The sequence below is a fragment of the Ovis aries genome, chromosome 8 (assembly GCF_016772045.2).
Source record: "Ovis aries strain OAR_USU_Benz2616 breed Rambouillet chromosome 8, ARS-UI_Ramb_v3.0, whole genome shotgun sequence".
NCBI lineage: Eukaryota > Metazoa > Chordata > Mammalia > Artiodactyla > Bovidae > Ovis > Ovis aries.
In genome coordinates, this window is record NC_056061.1 from 23672880 (window position 1) to 23689795 (window position 16916).

Sequence of the window (16916 nt, forward strand, 5' to 3'; positions counted from 1 at the left end):
GCGTTTGTATGTGTGTGCATGTATGTGGTTCTTGACAACTGTATAACCGTGTCTCATCCTCATGTGATTATCACATTACTTTTCAGCTTGATTATCAGGGGTTTTTTTGTGTCAGGTTTTTCTGAGAGCATAGTAAAAATTAATACTAGTGATGAAAATAATTATATAACAACATTATATTAATAATGAAAGAGTGATTCATTCAATCCACAAAAGTTAACTGAACACCTATCACTAGATTCTGAGTTATTTTTCATTGTTTTTAAACTTAAAGATAAATTTAAGAACAATGTGTATACTTGGTATTATTATCTGCATCAATTGTGTTTGAGGTACTAACGTTAAATTGTTTGGAATTAGTAAGTACACACACCCAAGCTCTGAGAGCATGGAATTGTTGAAGTCTCTCTGGGAAACATCACTGAAAATAAAAGTTTTTTGAGGTGAAGGTCCAGAACCATCATGATAGAACACCCCAAGGCTTCATTTTACACTTGCAGCCACCTCATGGGAAGGATTGCAAAAGGACCAGCCAATCCACTGAGCATTGCCTGTGTTTATACCCACAGACTGACCAGCTGACTGGCCAGTCACACAGACTCTTAACTTGGATGGAGTTTGTTGAAATCGGTCAAACTGGTTACTATGTGATTGTCCTCAAAACAGTTGTTTAATCTTTCTAATTTCTCCTTCCAGACGATATCTTTGAAATATTTGGAGAAAGAGCTTAACAATTCTTGATGGGGAATTGCTTCTTTTTCCATCTCTTTGGCTGGTTCATAGCCACCATGGGCCCGAGCCCCTGCAACTTGTTCTCAGAGCTTTCAGGAGTCCTTGAGAACTCCTCAGCTCTGCTCACACACAGCCAGCCAGCACCACAGGGCACTGTCAGGTGTGGCTGACTGCCAGCACCACTGCTAACCCTGCTGGGCACTGTGGCTCCCCAGCTGGCACTGTTATCACCTCCGCATCCCCAGAGACCTATGGTGATGTATGTATGGGTGTGGTGGAGGAAGAGGCAGGGGGTCAGTAGGAATCCAGTCTCACCTTAATTATACTCCCTTTTAAAAAGTTCCAAAGTCATCCTATGGAGATATCAAAAAAGCATCCCTTTCCACTCTGTGTTCAGAATCTACTCTCTCCATAAGGCCAGACTAGGGTGGAAGCCAGATCTGGGTAACAGATACTATAATAAACTCAGAATCTTGTGATAGGTGTTCAATAAAACTTTGTGGATTGAATGAACAAATGATTCTTTCATTATGATGTTGGAGACTTTACCACTGGGTTAAGCTTGTCTGCCTGTCTCTTACTTCCCTTAGAATGGAATCTCTGCCAGGAAATTCTGAGGTCCTTTATTCAAAAAGATCTCTGGTGTGCAACCCACCATACATCCAGACATGTTCCCCAGCAGTGAACGTAGTGCAGATTTTACTGAACTCCTGAATGCCCATTATACTTCTCATGGATTCTAAGATACAAACGCTAAGAACCAAGGGCTAGCTTGATACACTGCAAAGGCCTTTTCAATGCCAGGTACCTGCATGACAGTTGAAATTACCTCTCTCTCTTGTACTTCGTAATATCTGACAGTGAGGCAGCAGATGTCAACTTCTGTTTACATGAGTCCTGGTCTCTCAATAACAAGGATCCTTACATTTTCTCCATTAAACTGTTACATTTTACACAATTTAGCATGAATTAAAATTTTGAATTTCAAAAACAATGATGGAAACAATAAACTAATTGCCACTTTCATCACAGTAAACCATGGTAGTAAAGGTGAACAGTTTAGTTCACTAGTGATATAGAAGTAGAGCTCATTGTTGTAGTTTTTAATTGTATTTGACTCTTACTTCTTTTGCATGTGAACACATCTTAGCCTGAGGATGTGCACACAATACAGTGGACTCGAAGAGCAGTAGACTGTTCATGGGCCACCAAGACACTAGAAAGAAAACAGGAATCTAGGTACATAAAGTAACTCTGTAGTCATAGAGTGGGAGAAAACCCACTCTTATTGGCTTTGAGATATTTAGGAGATCATTATTAGGTATTCATGAAAGAATGGTCAGTGCTAATTACTTGATGACGGCTCTGTATGTCCAAATGAAATAACCAGACCATGGTATGATCCACTTACTTCTACTCTAATAGTAGACACGCCTGCAAATTGAAATTGTCATTCTATGAGTCCAGCTGAATATTGTGTCTCAGTTGTTTGGTTATATCATATAGACACAGGCATATCTTTTAGGAACATACACTGATGCATGAATGAATTTGGATAGTTCAGCAAGTGGAGAGGCAGCAGCTGTAAATACGTGAGAAGCCTTGACCTGAATATTCACCTGTCAACAGAGTTACACCTGTCAGGGCATAACGGGAATATGGTTAACATCTACCCTCCAGGCTGCATAGTTTAGTATCCACAGGTAATTCTGGCAGAGACTCAAAAGAAATGTTGATGTCAATTCCTTCCCCCCAGATTGCAGATAAGCAGCCCAGGTGGAGAGCCATTAATTCTTCATTCTAAAATGTAGGTGTTGACATTATTGTCTTAGTAAATGCAGTATCATTAAGAAAATGGTGTCTTGTTTAACATTTCTTCTCATTGTAAGCAACTTTAGGGCAAGTATTGTTATCAACCCCTCCAGATCTGTTGAAGGTCCTAGCAAATGATTAAAAAAAATTTTTTTTTCAATTGGAAAAAAAAAGTAACGATTTATTTATTTAAATATTAAGAATCTTGAACATTCATTATTTGCTGAAAATACCTCCTGACACACAATACCAGTCAGAACCCACTGCATATGGATAATCGTAAATACATTCATCTAGTGGAGGGCCTGTCACGATGGGTGCAAGGAAGGCCATTGGCTCCAAGCCTCATACTGGTGAAGAGGTCACAGTTAGCCTGGTGACATTACCTTCAAATGATATTAGACTGCTGTTCCTGAAAAACTCTGGCATATCTTATTTTTTGACATATTTTGTCAGTACCCCCGAAATCTCAGAAAATGGTGGTAGGTCCCTTGAACTATGAGAGGCAACAATCTCATACATTTGGACCTGAACTCACGCATAACATGATTAGCAGGACAGATGGGGCGTCCCTTTAGTGTGTTCACTTGGCTTGTCCTTGTCAACTTGGTTGAGAAACGATACCAGAATCCACGGGTCTGCAAGAGAATGCGCTTTCAAGCAGGGCAAATACTAGCAGGGAGAAAAAGTACAGGAACACTAATCCATATTCCCATGGAAATGCTCTGGTTTCAATATTCCTTTTGAAAAAACGTAGCTTCTCTAGTAAGTTGGTCACACTCCAAGAGGAATTAAGCTTGAAAGATAACAGAACTTCAAAAGCCAAATCGAAAAGACCAGACCCAAGGCTGTGAAGGGCATTCAGAAGAGAGAAGAGTTTTCACTCAGATTTCAAAGCATGTCCTCCCTCCTCTTTGAAAGTTTCTGACGCTCTCAGAGTTGCTGAAGATTTTCCCACCCGAGACATCTTTCATCAGAAAACCATACAATAACAACAACAACAACAAAACTCTCTCCAGGTAGAATAAGAGGGAAATGTGAATCCAAGTAAGTTGCTGCTCATTCTGCTTATTCTTGAGCCTAACAGGTCATCTCCAAGAAAGCTGCTCGAGTGTTACTCCTCTCACTGCAAACTAGCAGGATGCACAGTCTACCATGAGTGGGATTGAGGCCCCAAAGCCGTGGTGCCCAGCAGAAAGCATAGGTCTTGGCAGGTTGCCAGGAATGTGCCTCCATGACCTGTTTGCCAGGGATGGCCAAAAACCAGAAGCGAAAAAATAGGCAGTAGGAATAAATGGTGTAAATCCACATCTCAACACGTATATTCCTGCCTTTTCATGCTGCTTCCTTTACCCAGAATCCCCTGGGTTCTGCATCTACCTGGGTAACCTTTGCTGACCCTTCATGGCTCAATTTCAGGTCCATGGCAGGCCCAGAAACATGACAGTGCCTGATGCAAGATGCCTGCCCTCTAGGAGCTGCGTGTCAGTCTCACAAGTGGGTGTGGTGAATAGTGCTCAAGGAAAGCAGTTATCTTCAGCTCACTGCTTGGCACAAGAGATGAACCAGTGCACAACACAGGATACCTACCCCCAAGGAGCCGAGGGCAGGTTCAGTACAGACTACAGCGAACTTGACAATGCATGGTGCAAAGTGCCTGCCCATAGTGGCTGAGTGCCAGGCTCAGTACTGGGCCCAAGAAGCACAACAGTGCAGAATGAAATGCATTTATATCTACAGTGAGCGAAATGTGGAAAAATCAGCAGTGGCCACAGGACTGGAAAAGGTCAGTTTTCATTCCAATCCCAAAGAAAGGCAATGCCAAAGACTGTTCAAACTACCATACAATTGCACTCATCTCACACACCAGCAAAGTAATGTTCAAAATTCTCCAAGCTAGGCTTCAACAGTATGTGAACTGAGAGCTTCCAGATGTTCAAGGTGCATTTAGAAAAAGCAGAGGAATCAGAGATCAAATTACCATCTGTTGGATCATAGAAAAAGCAAGAGAATTCCAGAAAAACATTTACTTCTGCTTCACTGGGACTATGCTAAAGCCTTTGACTATGTGGATCACAGCAAACTGGAAAATTCTTAAAGAGATGGAAATACCAGACCACCTTACGTGCCTCCTGAGAAATCTGTATGCAGGTCAAGAAGCAACAGTTAGAACCAGACACAGAACAACAGACTGGATCCAAACTGGGAAAGGAATATGTTAAAGCTGTTTATTGTCACCTTGATTACTTAACTTATATGCAGAGGGCATCATGCAAAATGCCAGGCTGGATGAAGCACCAGCTGGAATCATTATTTCACCAGCTGGAAAAATATCAATAACCTCAGATATGCCGATGACAGCACCCTTATGGCAGAAAGTGAAGAGGAATTAAAGAGCCTCTTGATGAAAGTGAAAGAGGAGAGTGAAAAAGCTGGCTTAACACTCAACAGTCAAAAAACTAAAATCATGGCATCTGGTTCCATCACTTCATGGCAAATAGATGGGGAAACAATGGAAACAGAAAGACACTTTATTTTCTTGGGCTTTAAAATCACCGCATGTGGTGACTGCAGCCATAAAATTAAAAGATGCTTGCTCCTTGGAAGAAAAGCTATGACAAACCTAGACAGCATATTAAAAAGCAGAGATACTTTATGACAAAGGTCCATCTAGTCAAAGCTACAGTTTTTCCAGTAGTCATATATGGATATGAGAGTTGGACCATAAAGAAAGCTGAGCGCCAAAAAAGTGATGCTTTTGAACTGTGATGTTGGAGAAGACCCTTGCGAGTCCCTTGGACTGCAAGGAGATCAAACCAGTCAATCCTGAAGGAAATCAATCCTGAATGTTCATTGGAAGGGCTGATGATGAAGCTGAAGCTACAATATTTTGGCCACCTGATGCAAAGAAATGATTCATTGGAAAAGGCCCTGATGTTGGGAAAGATTGAAGGTGGAAGGAGAAGGGGACAACAGAGAATGAGATGGTTTGAAGCTATCACCAACTCGATGGACATGAATTTGAACAAGCTCCAGGAGTTGGTGATGGGCGGGGAGGCCTGGTGTGCCACAGTCCATGGGGTCGCAAAGAGTCGGACATGACTGAGTGACTGAACTGAACTGAGAGTGAGCAAGAATCTAGACTCAGTGCTGGACATGGGGAACAGAGCAGTGCACAGTCCAAGGTTCCAGCTCATTGTAGATGTGCACCAGGCTTCATATGGCCAAAACAGACATGTGGTGCACTCTGCAATGTGCAACAATGCAACTAACCTCCTTGAACCCCTTGGCCTGCTAATTACTTCTACACCTCTCTTTATACCCTAAAAATAAACATCACTTTTGAGTAAAATATTTACAGTATTTATTTTCCCCATGGACAATAAGCATATTGAAGGCATCAGTTAGACTTTGTTTGTGTTCATATCCCCAACAGTAAGCACAGTGACCTCAAAACACCCAAATCACCACCAGCAGTGATAATATAGATGTATGTGGCACTAAACCAAATTACTAAAGTTCTGCTCAAAACAATGTCAATGAACTTATAGAGAAATACTTTGTTTGCTGTATTATACTTAGTATTTTGCATCAGTGTTCATGAGTGATTCTGTTCTTCAATATTCTACCCTTGTACTATGTTTAAATGGTTTTTGTATCAGTGTCAAACTTGTTTCATAAAAAAATAAAATGTGAGAAAGCTTTGCTTCCCATTCCATGTTCTAGAACAGGTGTCAGCACATTTTTTTCTATGATGGGGATAGTAAATGGTAGCAAATATTTTAGGCAATGTGGTCCCTATTGTCTCTGTCTTGCCACTACAGTCGTCCTTCAGTGTCTTCAAGGAACTGGTTTCAGGATCACCACAGAGACCAGAATTCAAGGATGCTCAAGTCCCTTATATAAAATGGCATGGACCAGTTGTACCCCAGCCTGTATCCATGCATCTGCATCCATGGAAACAAGGGGCTGTGTGCACTCAACTTTGCCGGAAAGCAGCCATAAACAATAAGGAAACAAGTGGGAGTGACTATGTTCCAATTAAACTTCAGGTGTTCCAATTAGTAACTGGTGGCAGACAGTCAGATTTAATCTCTGGGCCTTGGTTTGTGGACTTTTGATCTGGAATACCTTATAGAGCAAGAGGACCATGTGGTTTTGGTGGTTTGGGAGAAATGTCCCTGTACCTCATCTTAGTGAAAAAGACTCTGGTGTTTCCCACTAAATAAGATCACAAGATGTTATGGGTTCATCTTGTATCTTCTTTGCCTCAATTCTGGAATGACCCACTTCTCCAAGGGGCCAGTACCATACTGTTTTAGGTATGGAGGCTTTTTAGTATGTTTAATGTCTGGTAGAGTCAATTTCCCTTTGCAGCTATACTTTTATCATATTTTGTGACCAGATATCTCCTCGTTCAGCCAGCTACAGGAAAACAGACTAGGAGGGTATATGACCCAGAGGCAGACTTGCTCACAGAGACAGGGTCTTGGAGGAGGAAGCCCAGCCCACAGGCCAAATGTGGGCACTAGTAACTTGAGTATGCAATATTGTGACCACGGGTCACATGTCCTTGATCTTGTGGAAGAGGATGAGAGTTAACACCAATGATATAAGGAAAGGTCTGGCAGCAGTGGGTCCAGGTGTGAAGGCAATCAGATCCACTCATGTTGGGTAAAAGCAAGTAGCAAGGATCTGCTCCAGGCAGGTTTACTGTCCTTACAGAGGAAGGTTGCCTGGCATGGACAAGGCAGAGCCCTAACTATAGAATACAGAAGCTCAAGATCCCTCCAACAGAGGGAACAAGTAAGATACCCTTGACAGAGCTGCAGGAATCCAAGGAGTAAACTGAGACCTCAAAATAAGGCCCAAGCTGAGTTACCAACACTGGAGCACAGGACAGAACTGGACAAGGAGTAAGTGGGGTTTAGGCTAAACTCCAGATGTCAAGCTGGGGCTCCTAAGTTCCTCCTGTTCAATGTCCCAGTTAGTCACAGAGCCTGGAGGTGGGGTGTTCCCCTAGCTTTGAAGGAAGGAAGGAGAGAGAACTTGGAAATCATCAAGATTAGACACGAGACAAGTCTTTGGGGTTGTCCTTAGTTAGTCATGACTTTGGTGGGCCACTTTGCCTCTGGTCTACCAAGGGAATTGAGTGACATTATATCTAAGGCACCTTCTAATTCTAAGAGTCCATGCTTCCACCATTGGGAGGCTTTGATTGCCTGGAGAATCCCATGGATGGAGGAGCCTAGCAGCCTACAGTCCATGGGGTCCCAAAGAGTCAGACACAACTTCACTTTCACTTTCACTTTTGAGGAACTAAGATCCCATGTGCCTCATGGCATGGCCAAAAAAGAAACTAACAGGAACAATAAGACTCCTGTTTCACCAACACATTTTATGTGCCATACATGATTTACATACTTACATACATTAAAGGGAAAGAAACTAATGTTTTTTTGTTACCTACCGGTAGTGTAACTATTTAACAACCAGCTCTCTTCAGGGGAGAAAAAAACCTCTGATTTGTAGCATTTGCCAATATCTGAGGTACAAATATTCCCATGATGGTTTCAAGTTATCACCATATAGTCACTGAATTCAGGGTTGGGAAGACATGCACAGTGAGACACCATCATATAGTGTTTTCATCCTACAGACGCAATAGAGTCAATTAGGCTCCGAGTACAAATAATAATAAAATGTATTGAACCGATTAGAAAGTGATGAGAATACATGTGTTACATTTGTTTTTAATATAATTTATGTCTATAAGTACATACAGTTTTCAACAATGACTGTGTTGAACAACTGGCTCTCAGAATTTCTGACGCTCTCTCAGTCAGTCCTTGTTGGCTGATAAGGGCCAGCTGCAGCGCACTGCTGAGTATGACTTCCTGTCTCCTAGAGGCCATGATTGTCACTGTGGTTCTATTGTTTCATTAATCCTCACTGTGACTTTCTGAAATAGGAATTGTTTTTCTGATGGAAGGATCTCAGGAAGGTTAAATAACCTTCATGGGACCACACAGCTGCTATGGTTATGTGGCTTTCACCCTCCAAATCCCCAAATTCTATTATCTCATGCTGTCTCTCATAGAGCAAAATTTTTATTTTAAACAGTTTTATTCTTTAAGAGAGTAAATTACGTTCCATGTAAAGCCAAAGCCCTCTGATTTCAGTGAGTGTGTGAACACTGCTGTGTGTTTGAGGTCACTGCCGCTGAATCAGTTTGGTGTCAGAAAGTGCCATGAGGCTACATAGATGCCACTGTGAGGCGGGACTTGACTGGGCAGGTTTCTAGAGGAGCACACAGTAGAGCACAGCTTCCCCAGTAATAAGTCTCCACCAGAAACCCTGGGCATCACCCCAAGCTCTCCTCTCATTTTCCTTTCTTTTCCCTAAAGCAATTCCAACTCAATAAAGCTAATTCCTTTTTAATCAAGTCAATAGTTTGTACAACGAACCTCAATGTGTTTCCAAAAATATTTCAACTATTGTCTTCAACAAATTTACAACATTTCCTATAGTTGTAATTTTTGTGATTCGGTTATTGTTTCTTCTTACCACATAACATGTTCTTTTTCAGAAGCAGCATCACTGTAAAGTTACAATGAAAAAAATTTTTTTAATTAATAATACACTTTCTCTAAAATAAAAAGAAGAAAGAGCTTACAGAAAAAATATATATTCTTTATGAATCAAAATAAAATACCTTTAGGGCATATTTAGACTGCTGTACAGTCTACCTAAAAGGATCAGAGGCAGTTGTTCACAATCATGAGTGACCAACCTCACCAGGAGAAAGACACCAGAACTGACTCCACTGAACAATACATTTTATTTCAAATACTGGCATTCTTATGAAAAATCATTTTTTCTACCACTGGTTGGTTAAGTTATTCTTTATTGTTATAGACTTATTTTACGTCTTGGAACAAATATATTACTTTTAATTACAGCATCAATTTAAGGTGTTATTTTCTCCCCCATGTTTGCTTCAGGAACACACAGGAAACTCAAAAGAACAGTGTGCAACCCAGAAGCCTGATCTGATATCAAATGTTTCCTCTTATCTTCACGGTTCTTGCTTTTCTGTCCCCTATTGCCAGTTACGATCTTTTTTCTCGGGTGCTCTCATTTTCCCCTCTTCCTCATTTCTCTCCTGGCACTCACTAAGGGAGGAGGTGAAAAAGAGAAAGGAGAGTGGGTACGTACCCAGAGCCTGGCACGAGAGTAACACGTGACAGGAACCAAGAGATGAAGAGGATACATGGTGCCAGGGCCAGGGCACTGTTCCTCTGCACCCATCTCATTCTTCATGCTTTTATGCAAGAGTTTTGGGCATTGACGTAGAGGACATAGTGGAGAGATGGAGTGAGGAAAAGATTTTTTTCCTCTTTAGATAGATAAATATAGATATAGAATAACAGAGCAGATTGGGACAGGAGTATCTCAATACACCTCATCTGCTTCTCTCTTTTCTTCAGGATTAAACCAAAGGTTCAAATAAATTGAATGTGATCCTGCAAAATTATTCTATGTTGGTGCCATTAGTCCTATGGGGAAGGGCATGAGATTGTACTGGACCCGAGCATCACCCAGGAAAAAGAGGACTGATGATGGATGGTGAAGAGAGAGCTTCCATTTTATTTAGTGTACTTGTTCACTTAAAAAGATAGATAAGACTACATTTAATGATTTAAAGATGAAGTTCAGGAATGATTGCCCAAAAAAACATTTTTAGTACAATGCTAAGGGGATTGGTTGCCATTAAGCATATTAATAATGTTCCTTCCTGATCAGTAATAACAATGCTACTAATGATTCATGGGTTCACAAAGAGTTGGACACAACTGAGCGACTGAACTGAACTGAATGATAAGCTAAAATAATTGTCACTCACATTGATTGAATGTTTATTATGTGACAAGCACTGTTTTAAGGACTTTACATGCACTAATTCATCTCACAACAAACCTATGAAATAGGAATTATTATTATCCTCCTAAACTTTACAGTAAACTGAAGTACAAAGACATTAATGATTTATTCAATAATTTCTTATTATTCAAAAGATAAGCTCCAAATTCCTTCGGTTTCCAATCAAGGCCCTCCATGATGGAGCCCCAAGTGCTTTTTGTAAAGTTAGGTCCCACTCCAGCTGACAGCAACAGTACTCATCAGAATCTGCCACATCTTCTGCTTAGCAATAGACCTCACGCCCACTGCTGTCCCACCCAAGAGGTCTTCTTCCTTGCCCTTCGCCTATGTGTATCCTCCCACCACACAAAACTCTGCTGCAGTGTCCACTGTCCACTGGAATGAGATTTTACTGGACCAGGGCATCACCCAGGGAAAAGAGGACTAAGGATGGATGGTTTCATGGAGACATCCGTGACCATTCTCACCCAATGACTCACAATCCACTCTTGCCAATCCTTCCTTGTCAGTAGTTCCTTGTGACTTATTATCTTACATTGTCATTTAAATGTCCACATCAAAGTCTTGTTCCTCTAACTCCAATTCTAACTTGGCATAAATCGTGTCTCCACAATGCCTAACACAGTTCTGAATATATAGTTATCTTCAGTGTCTTTTTGTTAATATATCCCATAGCTTGGAAGTGAACATGTTAGTCAATCAGTCCTGTCCCACTCTTTGCAATCCATAAACTGTAGACTGACTGGCCAGGTTCTTCTGTCCGTGGAATTCTTCAGACAAGAATACTGGAGTGGGTTGCCATTCCCTTCTCCAGGGGATCTTCCCAACCCAGGGGTCAAACCTGGATCTCCCACATTGCAGGCATATTCTTTACCATCTGAGCCACCAGGGAAGCCCATCCTACAGCTTATGCAGAGGTTCTTTCTTTCATCAGAAATGCACTTCTTTCTTGGACCCACACCTCATGTATTTTCAGCATGAAAAATGTTTATAGACCTAAAGATTGTATCCATTCTGGTGAAAAGAACTGACAAGATTTATCTGTTAATCAGGATATTTGCTACCCCAAACTCATACTTTTTTACTCTATTTTCATATACTACAAGAAAATAGAATGTTAGAAAAAAAATTTCCCACATAAGCAAATAGTGGGAAAATAACACTGAAAAAAACTCACAACTTAGGCAAAAAATGAATGTTTGAAAGTAAATGATTTTTCTGTTAGTCATGTACAAGATCAAAGGTGAGGCAGATATAAATGAAATAGAGGGCCACGTGCTACTGGAGTTCTTTTTTAAATAATTTCATAGACCCTTATAACCCTTCTGATGGCTCAGACAGTAAGGAATCCACCTGCAATGCAGGAGACCCAGGTTCAATCCCTGGGTCAGGAAGATGCCCTGGAGAAGGAAATGGCAACCAACCTACTCCAGTATTCTTGCCTGGAGAATTCCATGGACAGAGGAGCCTGGGCTACAGCCCTTGGGGTCACAAAGAGTTGGACACGACTGAGCAGCTGACACTTTCAGAGGGCCTTGTAGAAAGAAAAATTACAAAAGTTAAAATGAGGGAAAAAAAAGAATATTTTTAAACGGCATGTGAATTTGGAAGTTTGAAAGACTTTTCAGGACAGTCATTCACAGCTTTTTAAGTGTATTTAAATGAGGTGGAAACTGACAAAGCTGAATTGTTTGGGAAAACTTGCCCAAAGCAGACAAAAAGCAGATGGAAGGATAATGCCGGTGAACACACTGCATGCCACTTAACTCCAGTTTGATGCTGGACCATTACACTAAAGATGAGAAAGAAGAGAGTTTAACTCTAAAGAAGTAAACAAGCTAGCTACTTTTAACATACTCTGCCTGATTTTATTTCAAACTGCTCTTTAGGAAATCTGAAGTGCATCAACTCCTGCAAGCAGGAAGTAGAAACCATCTCTGTGTCCCTTCCAAGGCTCATTTGCTCGTAAAACAAAAGAATAAACTAGATTGCAGAATCAACTTTTACTAGTCATATTGTCAGAATTAGTGCTAACTTATTTTTAGAAGCCCTGATTGGCCAAATTCTTAACACAGTGCTTAAACACCAAGATGATTTAATTGGAATGATATCAGGCAGGAATTCAGGAGAAATTCTTGAGGAACTGAAATTAGGTAACAATAAAAAGGCCTGGGGATGCTCTGGATTCAGAAAACTGTGGACTGGCTAGTTTAAGTTCTGTCCTGAAGAAAGTGTCCAGGCTTAGTTTTAGAAGCCAATGGGGAATACTCATGAACAAAGCTTCTCTTCATTAAGAAGAATGAACCCGGTTGCAGGAAAATATGGCCACTCTCACTAACAGAAGTAATAAGAGCTATCATTTGAAGATATTAGAGCTGAGGAAGACAAAAGGAAGAGTCAACATCATAATTAGATAGCCTCAAAGGGTATGAGAGCATTTCACGCTCGAAGTAAAAGCTGTAAAGGGCAAAGTCAGAGAAATGCTAGCAATGGTCCTGCCAGCTCTGATTCTATAAACTCAGATTCTTAGAAGTTTCAGGGGCAGAAACCTACATGTGAAATTGTAATGAACTAACAAGTCATTTTTATTAAATATAAATAATAGATTACAACTTGCCTTAAAACATGTTCCAATATGATATTAAGAGCCATGACTGAGAAATGAAAATTCTATCCAATATGAAACTTGGTAATCCGGAACCTATGTCTCATCCACACCTCCCTCTGGAGAAGGGATGAGAAGACAGAAGTATATATCTAGGAACTTCTGAATAAAACTAAATGTACTGTATTTCTTGTCATAGACTTTAACTCCAAAAACAAACAAACAGAAAAATACATTTGGCTCTGAACAAAAGATCTGGCCAATTTGGTCCAAAGTTCTATCAGTCATAGGAATGCTCCCAGGCAGCTGAATTAGTGACCTTTTAATGTACTGACTCTCCATTTAGGCGTCAGGATTTTATTCAAGGGCATAAGTGACTTCTTAAGAAAGTAGGTTCTTTGATGGATGTGGTAACTCTTTTATTTCCTAGAGTTTGAAGCAGCATCCACTACTCTAGATTTGCACCATCATCAAACATTTACTGAGACAAAACCCAAATGTATAAAAGCATGTATTTAAATAACAAAGGGGCATACATTATGTACCAAGTGAGTGCTCAATAAATGCCACGAGAAGAGGTAAGAGTGGTCTGGAAAGGTCAAGAAAGGTTTCACAGAAAATGAAGTGAGCTTGAAAGTACTAGAAGAATTGGATGAATAAGGAAGAGGCGTACAGGCATCCAGGGATCTAGAAGTTGGACTGCATCGGGTCTGTGTTATTCGACTACAGTGCAGTGTCCACGTACTAGGCACAGTGAAAAATAAATCTGGAAAGATAATTAAAAGCAAAATGATATCGTTTCTTGAATGCCCGGTTTCTGTACTCCGTCTGTAGATACAGGGATTGTCGATGATTTAGAAAGGTGGAAGGGATATCTGTGAACAAGATGGCCTCTCAATAAAACTTGTGCTATTATTGCCTGCTCCCCGCTGAATGCAAAAAGAACTCTGCTGCTAGGGCAGAGCGCCTCGGCAAGGACTAGGGCACAACTAAGTTCTATACGACTTAATTTAGTAACACTGAGAGAGCCCTCGCCTCAGGTGCTTTAAAGTGTATATTATAGCGGACATGTACCCAGTTAAGTAAGTGGGTTCGTGGATTATGCTATCTAATTTAAGCCAAACTCACCCTCATGAGTGAATATCATGAGTGAATATGTGATTTATAAAAATAAATCATTATAAAAGGAGAAAGATGTTTAAGTAACAATATTGTTACTCACAATCTCAGAAACTTCATATTGAGCACAAAAGGCCAGGCATAAGGAGGATATGCTATTTGACTTCAGTCATATAAAGTTCAAAACAAGCAAAACTCAACTATGATGTCAGAGGTCAGGCTAGTGGCTATCCTTGGCAATGGGGGAGGAGGTGTATAGTGACCAGGAGAAGGTACAAAGGGAGCTTCAGAGGCACTGATCAGGCTCTATTTCCTGCTCCTAATTCAAGTTACTTGGTTACACACCTGTGTTCACTTTGTGAAAATTCATCAGGCTGGACACTCATGATTTGCCTTTTCTCCCTGCATGTTGTCTTTAAATTTAAAAGTTCAGTTGCAATAACTTTTTAAAAAGTAAGATGTTTAATAATAAGGGCTCCAAAAGTACGTGGACAAATTTCTCTAATTTGTAAGAAAACTGCTTTTGTTCTATTAAAAACAATTTTTAAAAATTATTGTTTTGCTCAATTTTACCTCATCTGAAATTTTATTTATAAGGTGTAAAATATTAGATAAATAGTGCATGATTTAATCTCATCAGATTTAAGAGTATGCATAGTGAGGAGTTTATTGAAGGGAATAATGAATTCCCGGTAGTATTAGGGATGAGAAAAGGAAAGAAGAGTCATTAGTGACTCCCAGGTTTCAGCATGGGCTCTGAAAGGCTGATAATGTCTTTCACCAAGAGATAACCCAGGAAGACAACAGCTGTGGAGAAGATGCAGACATTTATCACCTAAAAATTCATTTATTATTTTCTGAAGCCACACAAAGAAGAGTCACACCTAATGAGAGATCTTAAGTAATTAATGTTAAATACTTATACTATAAATATCATTTGCTTTTGAAAGATGGTCTAAGAAAAACTATTCTGAAATCAAGTGCTGTATTTTTATATGTGTGGGAAAAGTACACAGTATTTTATTATCAGGTCTATGAAAAGGGCAGTGTAATTAATTATCAATTACATTCTTAAAACTAGGCTTCACTTAAAATATAAAAGCCAAAGAAATGCATTCATGTTTAATTGAGGCTTTAAGAAAATGTTATAAATTAGCATCATGAAAATGTTATCAGGATAAAAATCATTTGCATTGCCCACAAAAGACCCCATTCTCAGTAATGGGCATCAAGTGTATTGTCTCCAACAAGACTTTGCCCTTACTTAGCTTTTTTTTTTAATCTGAAAAGCTTTCATTTCTTTGCAAACATTTATCCTATGTGCCTCATGAGGATAATTCTCTGAGAGATTAAACCACAAAAAGATGCCTGCCTTTTCCTCAGGTCACACCGTGACGGACTGAGCAGCATGGGCATTCGCTTCAGTCGTGTCCGACTCTCTGCAACCCTGTGGACTGTAGCCCGCCGAGCTCCTCTGCGCATAAGGTTTTCCAGGCAAGAATACTGGAGTGGATTGCCACTTCCTTTGCCAGGGGATCTTCCCGACCCAGGGATCGTTCTCCTGAGTCTTTTGCGTGACATGTGAATTCTTTACTGCGAGCCACCAAGGAAACCCAGGCTAGACTTAATGGTGTCCCACGTTGCTCCCTTTACTCCAGTAAAAAAAACAAAGCTATGAAAGGCTATGGGAGCCCGTAAAATGTGCTGGAGGACAAGAAAAATATCCCCGAAGAAGAAAGGAGCCTATGGGTCGAGGAAAGATAAAAGTAGCTCCAGCCTTTAAAGGATAATGCGCCACCATCATCTCTCCCTCTTTCTGAAGTATTTTCTTTCAATTACATTCATTCTCTACAACTGATTAAAGTTTCCCTTCCCTTTTTTCCCTTTCCTTCGCTTCCTTCTTTGTTTTCTCCATAGTCATTAACTGATTGCTGACCATAGTTGGATACAGCGCTGGCATTAAGGACACCAAGATAAGTAGGGCATGGTTCCTGCCCTCAAGAAGATCACAGGTGAGTAAGGAACTTTAGTCAAGGAAACACATGAATTTTATATATTTTTGTCCACAAAGCATTAGGACTCTTTAGTTTGATCAAGAAATTAACAGTATTTTTGCTTTGAAATCTTAAAACACTGATAGATTGGCTTCTTGACTGTTCTTTTAGGGATTTAGGTAAATCCCTTTCACAAAGGGCTGAAAGGCAAGTGAAGTTTGCTCTACCTATGGATGATGTATTTTGAAGGCTGGGAGTGATCCTTTTTTTTTTTTTTTTTTTGTATAGCACAGAGAACTATATTCAATATCTTATAATAATCTATAATGGAAAAGAATCAGAAAAAATACGCAAAAGTGAAACAAGTCGCTCAGTCCTTTCCGACTCTTTGCGACCCCATGGACTGTAGCTCGCCAGGCTCCTGCGTCCATGGGATTTTCCAGGCAAGAGTACTGGAGTGGGTTGCCATTTCCTTCTCCGGGAGTGATTCTTAATATATTTATTTTTCATGATACTGCTGCACACAGTAAATTTTTCAAAGTGCCATACTAAGACCCCAGGCTCAGAGGTTGTTCAGTCACTCAGTCATGTCCAACTCCTGGTGACCACTTGGTGCAGCATGCCAGGCTTCCCTGTCCTTCACCATCTCCCGGATTTTGCTCAAACTCATGTTGGTGATGCTATCTAACCATCTCATCATCGGCCTCCCC